Source organism: Ciconia boyciana, chromosome 12 (genome assembly GCF_034638445.1).
Source record: "Ciconia boyciana chromosome 12, ASM3463844v1, whole genome shotgun sequence".
NCBI lineage: Eukaryota > Metazoa > Chordata > Aves > Ciconiiformes > Ciconiidae > Ciconia > Ciconia boyciana.
The window spans coordinates 410,748-425,395 of NC_132945.1; the positions used below are offsets into that span (position 1 = coordinate 410,748).

General features: G+C 48.3%; 1 long non-coding RNA gene across 1 annotated transcript; it reads right to left on the reverse strand.

Annotated features, from left to right (window-relative positions):
- Positions 1-9,225: 9,225 nt before the first annotated feature.
- Positions 9,226-13,055, reverse strand: LOC140658553 (uncharacterized). The gene is made up of 3 exons (XR_012044769.1): positions 12,961-13,055; positions 11,866-12,420; positions 9,226-10,742 (listed from the first exon to the last, which is right to left on the reverse strand). It is a non-coding gene; the product is annotated as an uncharacterized lncRNA (long non-coding RNA).
- Between the last annotated feature and the right edge of the window lie 1,593 nt (positions 13,056-14,648).

Genomic DNA, 14,648 nt, shown 5'->3' on the forward strand with positions numbered 1-14,648 from the left:
CATGGAGCATTGCTGTCTACTGAACCCTCTGTGGCTAATGACAGCCCCCATGGGGAGAGGAGCTGGGTGCTGGGGGGAGCCTGCCTGGGGCCAGGAGGGGACGGGGACACGGACACACGGACACGGTGCCTCCCCTCTGGCCCCGGGGTGCCTTTGGGTTGGGGTCAGGCACCCTCTGGTGCCTGCTCTCTCCGCTACAGCTGCCGGCCAGGAGCCAGGCTGTGGGGGTGGCCGGTGTAGCCTGTGACTAACCCCAGAGCTCTGTAGCCCACCCCGGGCTGTGGCAGCCGTGCCCACACACATCACAGTTGCATCGCCCTGCGTGTCAAGCGCCAAGCAGTTCCCTATAAAATACCAATCTTCCTGGCTCACCCACCGAATCCCCATTATCTAAATGGATGTGGGTTAGTGCTTACATATTTCTGTCCCTGGTTTTACATTGGAAAGGGTGTAAAAGAAATCCTTTCTGGGTGGCTTTCAGAGGCAATTAAAGCAGAGCCAGCTAAATGGCTGTAATGACAAGGGACTGCTGTAGGCTATTTAGGTATAACAGCACCATTTTATTTGGAACAATAGTTATAACGTACTTAATCATGTTCAATTCATATTGGGTCCCTGCATATTTCCAGCTGCCCTTTCCTTTGGCAATGGGGACAGAGCTCATTAATTTCCTTTCATTACACTTCATTAAGCCTGGTGAGGAGCTGGAGGGCTGTTGAATGCTCTGAACATGGGTACTCTTTGCTCATTGTCAACCCTGGTTCAGCTGCTGTTGCAAACCAGAGGTTTACAAGCCCACCAGTCCTGGGTGAATTTTAGAAGCTATGCCATCAGAAGTAAGAACCAAGCAGGAAAATTGCCCCCTACCCCTTGGCTTGTGAAAAAATAGATCAAAAAATGTTCTCAGCCCACACTGAGACAAAGGAGTTATTGTATTTAGTTTCTTCAAGAAAGCAGAAAGAGGGAAGTCACCCTTCCTTCAGTTCTTCAGCCAGTAGCCAGGGCACTAAGCTGGATGACAGCGGACTTGGGTTTCAGCGCTGGCTCCGAAGCAGGACAGCACAGGGACTGGAGCTGCGTCTCCACGTTTGCACGCATTTCTTAAACAGCAGGCTGCCAAAATTCCTCCAATGTAATGTTTTTTGGGCCAAGTGGAGCATCAGTGGCAGAGGTCTCTTCTCCAGCGCTGGTAGTTAGGACGTTCCTGAGCCCACGCCCTAGAGGAGGCCTCAGCTGCGTGGCTGTTTGGGAGGGGACCGTGTCCTCTGATAAGCAATTCCACCCCAGACGAGAGAGAACTCAAGGGAAAGCTTTGGACAAAACAGATCATTTTGCTGAAACTTTCTGTTGCAGCAAACTGTGACGAAGGACAGTTTATCAGCCACTTCACAACTGCCTCTAATCAGAAGTTGGCTCTCCCAGCCGGTGGGCGTACGAGGAGGAGGAGAGATGTTTCACAGTTCTGGTGACTGAGCTGGATCCTGCGAACAAATGTGTGTTCGCTTTGGCAGCAAGCCTTCTATCTGAGCATCCTACAGTGTCTTGTTTGTGCTTATCCCTGATGCACGTGTGGCTACCGAGGAGTCACCTTCTCAAGAAGACAGCAGGGTGGGCAGGATCAGGGTCTCGGTGCTGCTGCTCCACAGGGAGATGCTGGGGTGGCAATAGCTCCCACGCTGAGCTGAGGCAGTAGATCGTGCGAGTGCTCCTGCTTCTTTTGCCAGTGCAAAATAAACTAGTTAAGGTAAAACTTCTGTAGTGGTTCAAGATAAATGGCTTGCAATAATACACACTGAGAAGGATTAGAAGTGCTCAGGTAATCCATTAGCATGGCTCTGCTTATAGGGACAGAAGGATAGAAATACATGTATACATGCTTGTAGATAGTTTGCTATAGGAAACTTAAAAAAAAACCTCCACGAAAAACCCCACCCCACTTTAATACATGCTGCCAGTATGAGTCCAGAACAGGTTTATCTTCGCAGAAGAACTGGTCTCTCAGGTTTTGTATGGGATAAACATAAGCAGCAGCTACTATTTCCTATTGTATTACTTTAGGTAGTGCTTTTTGTCTGCAGTTCCAATGTTACCCTTCCTAGGCCCCAATTAGATGTGATAAACTCTTCAGAAATTTACCTAGATGGTCACTCACCTGTTTAGAGGTACCCGCACTCTTCTAGGCTGCCTTAGGTGACTGCAAAGCTGAGTTACTCATTTGCATGGCAGCAGCTGGATGTTTGCAGCAGGGCTGAGATGAAAATCCCTTTACTAGTGCTGTCGTTTTGCTCAGTAACGGGCACAATCCCCGCTACATTTAGCAGGCGGACAGTCGCGTCCTTGCTCCACGTCAGTGCCAGGCCGGTGTTCAGCTGACATTCCTTTATACTCCCACTCATGCTATGGATGAGAGAGATGCGCGAGTCAAAAGCAGGGTGCCTTTTGCATGTGCACATGGAAGTATACAATGCTGCCTTGATTTTTTTCTCAAAACACAAAAGTTACTGTCAAATTAACCTGCGGCACGCCATACAAGAGACTAACACTGGTAACTGTCAGCGAAAGGATTTTTATGTCTTTCAGGTGTAATGCAGTCTCTGGTTCTGACTTAAATGTGTGGCTTAACATGCAGCTTGTTTTGTAGTACATAATTGCCATGTGGACTGTTCAGAGCGCTTATAATTTTGTTGGCACAGCACGTTGCAGGAGTGATTGTAAGTCCGGAGCTACGTGCATATATATTGCCTGGGGAAAGGAATTCAAGCACAACAGCTGCCAAAACAAGGTGATCTGCAAGATCACAATCAGAGGATGGGTCTGAGTAGAAGTAAAAGCTGGCCTCCAGCTTATTCCTATATGGAATATAGGAACAAGGCAATATGCCTTATTGGTACCATACTTGCCAAAGCATTCGTCTTAGAAACAATTGATGAATTTAGTCACAGACTGTGCTGACAATGTGAGAACAGCAGGACTGGGCATGTGATTGATGAAACAGCTGTTACTGGAAATTAGCATTTATGGTGTTAAAATTCAAAGACAGCCTGTCTTGGGAATCAATTTTTTTGTTAATTTGCTCCTATTTTGGGGAAAGTAAATCTATTACTCAGCAGGCATTCTTTATAAACCTCATATCCTTTGGTGTTCTTGAAAGACAGGTTTCATTCTGCATTCTTAGACTGTGGGAAGGACTGGAGAGATAAAACAGTCACCTATCCCCGATGAGCCCTAGAGGAAGAGAAAGGAGGTAATTCGCTCTATTGGGAGAAGGTACGGGCAAAGATGCTGCTGCGTAAGGGACAGTTAAATAGGTGCGATGCTGCCGCTGCTGGCAGCGTGTCTGACGGGTGCGGGAGAGAAAAGTTCTCTGTGTTATTCTGTGTCATCAAGAATAACAAAGAAATTATGTCTTATCTTTGTGTACAGAAGGATGTTGATGTAGTGGGAAGTTTTGGCATCAGTCACTGTGAGGAGCTTACAGAAAACCCTGCTGTAGGACCTTCCTCTCAGATCCTTACTTTTCATATTTAGGGGTTATTTTCTTCAAATGAAAGCTTTTGCTTTAGAGGCAAGCAAAGAACAGCCGTCTGCTTTCGGTCAGGCTGTCTTGCTTTGTGAGAAACAAAGAAGGAGAAAGCAAAGCTCAGGATGCCAAGAGAGCACGGTGCGTCCCTGCCTGCCCTGGCTCCTTTTGCTGGAGGCTGTGTCCAAAAGGGCAGGTGCCGTGCCGCGGGAAGGAGCTCCGAGTCGGCAGCGAGGAGGTTCCTTCTCCGCTCGTCAGTGCAAAATACGGAAAGGTCCTACGGCAAACACAACATGCGGCAGAGGCCACTGGTGTGGGCCTCCTCTTGCAAGTTCAGTCGCTCCCGGTTTGGTATTACCCATCGGTCATTTTACAGATCTCTGCTATCGCCGTGGCTGGGAGATAGTGGGCCGAGTGATTTACAGTTAGATTTGGGTGGGCTTTTCAAAACCTAACCTGTTGAACAAGACTGAGCGTAAGGATTGCGACTAGTCTGATTTACAGACTCTCAATTTGTTAAACACCAAAAAACCCCGAAGTGTAACAGCACCGTGGGTTTTAAACCAGCTGACTCGTTAGCTGGACTACATCTAACTGAAAGCAGTGCAGTGCTCCGGCTCGTCTAGAGGAACTCGTTGGAGGTGCATTGAGCTGAGTTATTCTTCAACCTTCTTTCAATACTTTGTGAGTATACAATTCAGTAGGTTACAACTGGCAGGTGACCCCAGCCACCTTCCGTTCTGCTTCCTTTTTTCAGTGCAAAAGAAATCAGTCTTCTTGGGGAGGGAGCTGTTGTTTCATTTCATCTGCACTTTGGCCGAGATGTTCAACATCACGTCTATAAATCTGTGTACAGATGCTCATGGACATGCGTACATTTTTGCGCTGGCCCGGCACACAACATCTTATTAAAACGGTTGTATAGACACAGGAGCGTCCTCAGCGTCCTCCGCCAGCCCCGTGGCTGGTGGGGAATCTCCTCTCCTGCAGGAAGGTCTTGCCGCGCTCTTGCCCATGCAGCTCTGTGTAAAGCTGAGCAGGCGTGACCGTTTTCCATTTCTCAAGGTGTGTCGTGCTTGTAAGTTGTGATCTCTTTTTGTTTCACAAAAAAAGCCGACGCACGTTTCCTGACTGAAAGGTTTTGCTTCAATAAAACTGAAACAGGCATTCCAGCTCTGACTTCTAAAAACCAGAGGGAGATTTATGTCAAAACTATGAACGCTCTTTCAAAAGGTGTTCACAACAGAAAATGGAAATTATCCCTTCAGTTTACAAAGATGTTTTGATGCTACTGGAATGTTTCATTTGATTTTTACAAGGTATGACTGAAACTGAAAAAAAAAAAGATACCAATAACTCTTGACACAAGTTCTTCCCACGATCTCTTGCCTTTTTGCATTTCAGGAGGTTTACCCAATCCCTCCTGTCATCTGAAACTTAGAGAGGAAGCATATCTATTAGTAAAAGTGCTAGCCATCTAAATAAACCCTCAGGCAGGAGAAATACAGTTGCCTGTTTTCATACCCGAAAATTACTTGAGGAACAAATACCTGACTTGCGTGAGGTCGAAGAGGTAGCGAACTGGTCAGGCTAGGACTAGAGCCTACAGCGAGCTGATTTTGAGTTTGTCCCTTTCTGCAGCCTTTGGCACAAAAGCAAGGCAGCTTCTGGGGAGTGCCAGGGGACATCCCGCAGCAAAGCTGTCCTCTGAGCGCAACGGCTGCCCTTCCTCGTGCGCCCACGCTCCTCCCACCACCTCCCTCTCCATCCACGCTCTGGCTGGAGATTTGGCTGCAAGTCAGGTGTCAGAATAGCTCGTGGCTCTTGGTTTTTTTCTCTGCAGCCTTTAGACATCCTCAGCTTGGAGGTGTTTCGTGAATTAGGCTGAAAACCAGCCAGGATCCCTTGGCGTTGCTAATCGCCAGCCTGAGAAGCCCAGCGTGTGGTGAACCACCTCTGGGTATTGTAGTCATGACTCTTACGCCTTCGTTAACATTCCAGGTGTGCAGCTCAGAAACGGCTTCCTCATGGGTGCTGTTCTCTTCCTAGAATGAATGGGACCCGCAGGCTGGAGGGTTCGCTGTGAAATTGCAAATTGTAGATGTAATAAATAGCAGGTTTTACTGTTGTTTTATAAGGAACCTTCTGGGAAATTTGCTGCTGGTGTCTTGGCGGAGTTATGTGATTTCCCTTGGGTGAAGCTGTACAAAAGTTTGATAAACTGATTGCAGCGTTTCATTAGCCAGCAAATTCCCGAAAGGCTGATCATCCATCACAGCATCCAGTCACTGCCAGCAGCGATCCAGGATGTGGGACAAGGCCACATCTTTTGCCTCTGAGAAACTCAGATAAATCACTGCCAAGGTAAGTCATCGTGTTCCGTCGTGTTGAAGGCCTGAAGACTGGTCACAAGGCTCACAACAGCAGTGGAGGGGTTGTGGGGAAAGGAGTCTGGGACGATTCAGCTCAGCCACAGTAATGCCACAGGTGGAAATGCCCGGGGGCACCAGTTTAGTTAAAATAATGGTTAATGCCTACATGCTATAACCTAAGGGACTGTAAGGAAGCAGCTGGCATCTTGAGAGCTTACACAAGGCTTCAGGAACAAATTGCTGCTAGCTTCTTTATTTTCTAAGAATTTAAATAGAAATAGGTGATGTTGGCATTTCATGCTGTGTTACAGACAGCAATTTCATTCTTACCCAGGGGAAGATCAGCATTGCTGATACAAAAATCATGTCATAATTGGTGGATTTTGAATAGTGAAATGGAACCAAGATTTAAAATTCTTCTCATTCCTTTTTGCCCAAATAAAACCCGATCAAACCAAACACCTTCTCAGATTTTGCCTGTATTCAGTCAGTCTTGCAAACAATAATTCAGTGATCATCCAGTGCCTGTGTCCTGAGCCATACAGCCACTGCAGTTGGTCTGTGATCGCTGTCAGCTCTTTAGTTCTGCAAGCACGGTCCGTTAGGACTTTCCTATTAGTGCTTTTCTCTTAGGCTGCTTTCTGCTGCCTTGTTTAACCGACTCTATAACCTCACTGCCTTGGTACTGCTTCGTGACAGCGGCTGCTTCATGGGTTCCACCCCTGCGTACCCGCCAGGATCTGTCTTGCTGACTACCTCTCCCAGGGTCTCCTGATGCTCTGCACGCTCCCGTTGGACTGGTTCTTTGTAACGTTGAGCTTTGCTGCCTCTTCTCTCTAAATCGTGAATCTCAGAAAAACAGTATATTTGTTTTAAAAGTGTGTTGCCATGACAATGCCACATCTGGATCTTGTAAATATTTGGGAAGCATATATCGTCATTTGGGGGAAAATGAGACTCGCCTCAGTTACGCGTTAGGTGCCTGTTTGTGACTGGACACCTTCACGTAACGGAGAGAGTCCGGGGTCGGGAGTGGATGATGATTTTGATGGAACAGGGCGTGCACGTGTGCGCTCATGGTGTCCACTAAGTTATTAAAGCACATGTTCAGAGAAACCAGGGTTGGTGATTTAGGCCGTGAATATTGCCCAGCTCTTGAGGAACCAAGTACATTCTGTAAAAAAGAACCACTTTCTGCCTACAAGCCTAACTCCTCTAACAGCTCTGAAACAATTGCTGATACAGGTTCTCTCTCCCATGTCTGAAAAGGAGACAATGTGTTGCCTCTCGATGGCTGAGCTCTCAGACCTTATCCACCTGTCACTTAAATTGAAGGTTTTAAATCTGGATTGGATTGATGAAGCCCCAGGTTCATTCTCTCACCCATTTTTTATCTCTATCCCACAGTACGGTGTGGGTAATCAGGCATTTTTCTCACATGTTCCTCATTGCTTTGCAAACACAGTGAGAGTTCGTCGGCTCACCTGGAAGCCATACATATTTATTCTGGCGCTTGCTTTTAGATTACTTTAACTTCATGCAGAAACCAGTGTGCCATTCATAAACGTTCAGAGAAGCCTGGGAACCTGCAGTTTGTTCTCAGCCATTTCAGCCCACGGGTGACTCTGCAAATGAGCATGTCAAAAATAATTTCTTTTGCTAAGAGCTATGCCACAAGCTATGAGCTTTCTTTGCTGTTAAGAAGTCTTTTAGAAGTTCAGAAAGCAACGGCTTCCGAGGCGCTCTCCTGTCTGCTCGGCCCATGCCATTTCCAGGCGCTGCTGCGTGCTGCTGTGTAATCGGGCCGTGATTGCAAAGCGCGTGTTCCAACAAGCCCTGCACAGACTTCCAGGGGCTGGCAGCGGCTGAGATGTCGTGCTGCTTGACATAAGACTGTAAGTGTACAAAATACTTGCTACCAAAAAGGTAACCATGGAGTTGGAATTTTCTGTTCCATTACATGAAAAACAATCCTAATGCTCCAGCCTACCCAGGCACATCTTGCACAAACCAGCCTGTAGCACCTCCTGGGGAAACGGCTATGGACCTGAATGCTCTACCCAAAAAAATAATCGATTGACAGCTCACTCAGGAGGTTGTGCTTTGAGATACGGCTGGATGAGCGGTTCAGGGGAGGTGGAAATAAGGCATTTTAAAGTCTGATGAACCCCACCTGAGGGTTTACATATGTTCATCTGCACCTTTCTGGGGTCTATCCTTAGACTGCAAGACGAAGGTGATTGCCCAGCTTTCTGTAGGCTAAAGGTACATAAAATTACTAAACTGAATGGAGGAGAGTCAGCAGATTCCTGTATGCTTGGTCTTAAGGTAATGGAAAAATAGATGTCTCTGTGGAATGGAAGGCAACAAACGTTAACTGGGTTCGTTGCGCTGGGCCGCCCAGCGCAACGAACTCCCTACCGCAGGGCACGATCCCGCGAGTGTCAGAGCTCGGCTGGGCTCCTGTGAGATTCTCGCTTGCTTTGTGCGATAAAAAAGAACCTTTTCAGTAGGTCATCTACCTGTTGCATTTGGCGTTTTGATGCTAAAACACTGTGAAGGCACAGAAATAATTTGTTTCATGACTGCTGAGTAAGCTCCTCCCTGGCATTCCCTAGTTCTGTCTTACAGCAATAGTCAGTCGGCTGTGGCAAAACGTGATTAGCTGAGTCTGCAGAGCCCAGTTCAGAGAGGCAGAATGCAGAGAATTCATTGAGGGAAAGTCTGCAGGGGCTTTGGAAGGGAAGGAGGCTCCCGGAGGAGCCTTCGTCAGAAATATGAATTGCAGTTTGTCCGCATGGCTTCCAAGTAGACTTCTCTTAAGGAGTGATTTTATTTTATCTCATGACTCCATGAGACGTACATGAGGACCTGCTCCATTGTCTGCTGGCAAGATGTTGTGAGCTACCAGATGCAAGTGCCCAAAACTTCTGACAAGCCATGTGCAGAGCGAGCCAAGGATTCCCCTTCAAAACATAAGTAAGGACTCCGAGAAAGCGACCAGACACCAGTGAATGGCTTGGGAAAGCCAGGTTCCTCACCTGCCATCACGGCTCGGTGTTTGACCGACTCCTGAGGAGTCTTCTCGGTCTGGCCAGGGGGGGACAACCAATTCCTTACACTTAGGAGTAGATTGCTTCTACTTAAGGAAGATCATGTTTTAAGAGAGAAGAACTTACAGAATTTTGCAGCTAGTCAAAACACGCCATCAGTTTACAAATACATGTTTTGTTTCTAGTTGTCGAGGAACAGAATAAGATTTAGCATCATATTAACTAAAATATTGAGGAATGTGCTCTAGAAAAACTGTTTTGTCCCTTTTCTGGGCTCCAGGCAGCTGTGTCAGAGCAGAGATAGGGGAGATTGCTGAACTCCCCGACTTGCGTTTCTTGCGACACCGAGTGAAACCCAAGCCCTTTGTCGAGTATCTTGACAAAGATCACTCAAGCAGCAAACACATAGCTTAGATAAGGCGTAAACCTCATGACATATCCCACAGTCTTACGGACTGCTGCTTTACCTCCTTCCTACATATATTTTCTGTCCTCTCTAATATTTAAGTAAAAATCAAGGCAGGCAGAGATAAGATGTCTCATACAGGCAAGTGCAAGATATTTGCTGGCAAGCGCGTGTTGTTAGGCACGACTGTGTATTGGTGAGGAGGTAGCTCAGCTGCGGGAAGGCAGGTTTGGGAGGGAAAGATCCCCGTGCCAAATGACCCTGGAGAGTATTAATTTGTTGTTTACAATGAAGCGTTTCTCATTTCTAGCGCGCTTTAAAAACCAGAAGAACTGGCAACGTCCATGTCAGCTCTTGGTCGCTGCAGCATTCCCTCCGCTCGTGTTCCCAGCATAGACGCGGCTCCCCCCGAGCCCTGACCGGTGCTGGAGGTGGCAGCTCTCTGCTGGGTACCGGTGCTGGGACTGGCCTGATGCCGGGGGAGGCAGGGACGGGGCTGAACCCGCAGCCGCCTGCCGGAGCAGGTCCCCACTGCTGCCCGGGGAGCTGGACTCAGCCCCGCTCCTGCCGGGGCTCTCTGTCTCCCCACGGGCTGCCATCAGCCCTGTCTTCTCCGCAAGTGTCTGGGCTGGGGCTGTTCCCCAGGCGTGCTCAGCGCTTACAGCTGCAGCCCAAGACGATGAGCGCTGCGCTTCGTACGCAGTGACAAGCATCCCAGAAAAGCCCACAAGGCTGATAACTTCAGAGCTGGAATCGCATGCGCACCGTTCTCTGAGCACCGTCAAATGAAAGCCCCGACTTTCTAGACCAGGCAGTTTTCTTCTAACGCAGGTTTTGTTTCATAAGCATATAAACATCATATCCATTATTTTACTCAAGCACCCAACGGGAAAAGCAGATTGCAGTTCCCCCCAGCCATTCAGCTGGATAGCATGATGTTTACAGGCATTACCAACCCTCCAAATGACACTTAGGGAAAGTCATCCAAAGGCATCTGTAACAGATGACCCTGCTCCCTGTCCCAGCTCTGCTGGGTAGAGCCCACCCCGGCCGGGAGGAGCCACCGCTCTCTGGCACAGCCCCGTCACAAAAGCTCTTCCAGGGCTCCTCGCTCCTGACTGTCTGCACCCAGAGCCGGGATCTGCCAGCCTGGAAGCATGAACCTCCTCTCTGTTTGTCCGACGTTTGTGCCCGATCACCTCCGTCTGGTGCTAGGGGTTCCAGTCCGGGGTAACCCCTCTCCAGACCTTTCCAATACGCTATCAAAACACCTTGGCTTGCGCTGATATTCCTCACAAACACTCCAAGACATGTTTTTCATTGCTGTCAAAGCATTTAGCGCAGACATCAGCACACCTTGCGAGTCCTGCGTTTCAGCTCTGAGAAGTTGGCTGCACAGAAAACAGAGAAAATAAATTGTTATTATAGCATCTGAGATGCTAATGAGTAACAGACTGACCCAGGTGGAGACTAGAAATTCAGGGCTGGTTTTGTCTTCACTTGGCCTGCTTTTTCTACAGCAGAAAGGCAGTAAAACAAATAAAAATCCTAAGCCAAATGTTTATGCAGAAGTTCTTTCTTTGACTTTTTTTTCGCATGCATAGGGATCTTTTCAATGTTCTTGAAAATTTGGCTGCCTGCTTATGGTTGTTACTGCTTTACCTTCCAGCAATCCTAGCTGCTCAGCGTTTGCTCCAGAAGCGTACTGCCCAACACATGTCAAGGCACAACCACGGATCAGGGGATAAAGGCATCCTTTGTTTGCAGGGCTGCTTGTTTTGCTTCAGGTTGACTCACAGCAAATGTTCCAATATGACTCAGAAAGAGCCAATATTTAATTACGGAGACGTTCTGTACTAGCGTCTGAGGTTCAGCAACTTAAGATGCTGTTGCTGATAATAATAACTTTGCACTAATAGCCACTTCCATTCAAGACTCTCAAGGTTGTTTGAGCGTTATCCTGTTAAGTTGGCTGAAGGGGTTTAAAAAACTGCCAGGCACAGAGCCCTCTGCCCAGCTTGGGAGAAGTTTGGATGTAACCCAGGGCTACTTTGCTTCAGATTGTTTATAATTAAAAATTCATAATACCTTCTGGAGGTAAGATTTATGTGCAAATCAGAAACACCCCGGTGGGCAGCCACATAAAACCCTTTTTGGCCAGCGTTAGAGGTGCTGTTGTTTCGAGCGTATGAAACGAGACACCCTGTTCCCAACCAGATTATTATTTTTGAGCTTTCATGGGGCTAGATTCTGGGAAATTTTAGGAAAACACAGACAATAAGGATGGCATTCATTTCAAAGGGATCAGGATTAGAGCTAAAGACGGGAGTAACACTTTTCACCTCTAAGCTACTTTTGTGAAATTAGGTGCATCTCTGCGTATTTTGGCTTAGTCTTTGGTCAGCATCCTTCAAGCTGCTAGGATATCATTTAAACAAGGCTTGTGCTTCCAAACAGTCTTCAACTCAGCTGAGCTAAAGGAAAGCAATACAGGACAGCAAGTACATAAGTCACCTTCGCCAGGGGATCCTCCTTCTTCTGTCCCCCTCTCCTCGGTGCCAGCAGCAGCGCAGCATCACAGCAGCGCACCCCGACAGCCCAGCTCCGCCGTAGCGTCCCGGCAGAGCCCGGCGAGGCAGCCCCAGCCAGCTGGGTGAGCAGCTCCGAGGCCGAGGGCAGGGTACCCTGCTTTTCAAAGCCCACCTCTTTGTTGCTGGACTGCCACTTACACTGTCATTAATGTAGCCACAGCTGTTCTTGGTCTACAACATTAAAGAGAGTCCCAGGTGCTCCTTTTATGGAGATGAATAATTAACTGGCCATTTTATAAAAGAAGCCTTGCTTGACAGCAAGCAGTTCCTCAAGTGCCCAGGCTGTGGGAGAGCTCTTTCAGGGTAAGATCACATGGGTCCTGTTTGTTTGAAAGCAAATTCTCCTCCCTTCTATGAGCTTGAAGAGACCCGGAGCCTGGGAACTTCTCTGGAAGGTGAGTGGCTTGTGACTTTGGGCAGCTCTGCTCTTGTTCCTCCCTTATGCCCCCTGTGTACTGACTCCAAAGTCACCACAGACCTGCAAAGTAAAGCTGTAATGAGTCAAGCCACATAACTAAACAGTGAATGGGGAGAGATGTTTCTAACTTAGACTGACCCACCCCGAGTCGCCCCCCTGCTGCTGACTTCAGGACAGCTGCCATTGCTGTACAACCTATTGATGAACAAAGGAAACCCAAGCCCTCAAAGAAACTGTGTTTGATTAATGCCTGAGCCTGTCCAACCTGAAGTTCCTTAATTTAAGTAACCAGCAGAGGAAAAGAGAAAATGTAGGAAGCTGTAGTCTGTGTTGGAAACCTCCCACAGAGGAATGCTACCATAGACTTTTGTATTTCTTTTCAAATTCTGACTGTTAGGAAAGAGGTAATACAATCTCAAACTTTGTTTCTTTCTCTTCTGCAGTTCCCTCCTTTTAAGCATTTCTTCCAAGCTGAGAGCCTCCTAAATTCCTAGACACAGCTGTAGCCCTTGTAGGAAATCAGTTATGATGACGAGCGCAGCCCCAGTGGCACCGTTCCTGTTTGAAATTCACCAGTGCGGAAGAAATGAATGACCCTACCTTAAAAAATCTTTTCTGGAGGCGTATGAGGTCTCGTCAGACTGCATCCTAAAGCAAAACCTTTAGGATAGTTTGACTCGGTCACTTTTTTCTTTCCCTACCACATGCTTCCCTGCACCAAGGGACTCCTGCTTTCAGTGACTCAATCCTCAGTCTTTTAGAACAGCCCAACAAAGAAAAAGAATGGCTTTATCTGTCTTTCAGAACACTTTTGCCTTTATTGTTACACTAGTTACTTCAAGGACAGCAAATAGTTCAGAGCTTGCTAATGGGTCTTGCTGAGCTGTCTTCCTTCTGATTCATAGGGAACACAACATGAAAATGTTCTTCTTGTCCCTCACTTATTTTAGCTGGACAAGGTACAAGGGAGCCTCTGAATTTGGTTGTGGTTTTTTTTTTTGCACTCACTCTTGTAGATCACGTTGCAGAGGAACAGATGAGCACAGATGCTTACCTGTTATTCTTTCACTCACTTCCAAGTAACTCTTCTCAAGTACTTGTGTGCTGGGTAGAAAAAGACCAAATAATTTCTACTCTGCTGATCACTAGTAATTTACAGTATCGCCAAGAACTTTAAAATACAAGTTGCTTGGAATTAAAAAAGAGTTTTGAGAAAGGTTTTAAAGGGGAAAGTGATTTACTGGGGAAAACTTTGGGACAGATGGAGGCGATGGTGGAGGGACTGCAGAACTGACGGGTGGATCAGACCTGCCGGGTGCCATCGCTGAGCCAAGGCAGAGCAGTGCTGCAGGCGGGGGTGACGCTTGGCAGCAACAGAATGGAGACAGGGCCCTGCTTTTGTGGTCAGGCTTCCTCTGTGCTATAGGATGGGTCAGGTAAGCCCCGCTCCTTGAAAGCATTTTGGTGCCTACAGCCCACTGAATGCGGGTGGAGAGTTCAGCCTGGGGTGTCCCGAGCTCCCCGGACGCTCGGAGCCGGCCCGGGGCGGGTGGCGGGCACAAGGCTCGGTGCGTTGCAGCAGGCATGGCGAGCTCCCCTGGCGCCGGCTCGCTCTGGGGTGCCCGCTCCCCCTCCCACACACGCTTCGGGCTCCTCCTTGTGTCCCTGCGGGCTTCTGGCCCCAGATCGAGACCCCCGGCGTGGCTCGGTTGTGCCGTGAAGGTAGCGCTGCTTCTGCTTTCCGTGGGCAGCGTGCCTGGAGAGCAGACGGGGCCGTGCCGTGGGGGAGAGGGCTCATCTGTGCGCTGACATCTCCCATGCTTAACGGGCTCCCGGCTGCTCAGCAGCCCTGCCGGGATCCCCTCCTGTGGTGCAGGCGTCCTGTGGGGTCCAGCAAATCGCAACAGCGAGTCCGACTGCTCAGGGATCCGTGCTGCTAAACCCAGCACCGCTGTGCCGGGAAAAATGGACTCACTTGTGGGCAAAGAGATGAGCACAAGAAGTGGAATCTGTTTTCACGAAGACGTTATCTAGTTTAAAGCTGTTGGCACGTACCAGCCCGTTATCTAGAAGAAAACATCCACGCAGCTCTTTGGAAAGGGGATCGCTTCCCAAGCGCGCAGGGGGCTGGCAGAAATACCCTGCGAGGTGAAACTGAGGGAAGGCTTTCACTAACGTGGAACCGGTGCGACAGAGCCGGATCAGCCCCAACTGCTCACACTCTTCTCTTGAAAATACTTTTATGCAGTAATTTTGATAGACGCATGCCGTGTTCGCCCTGTAATCGT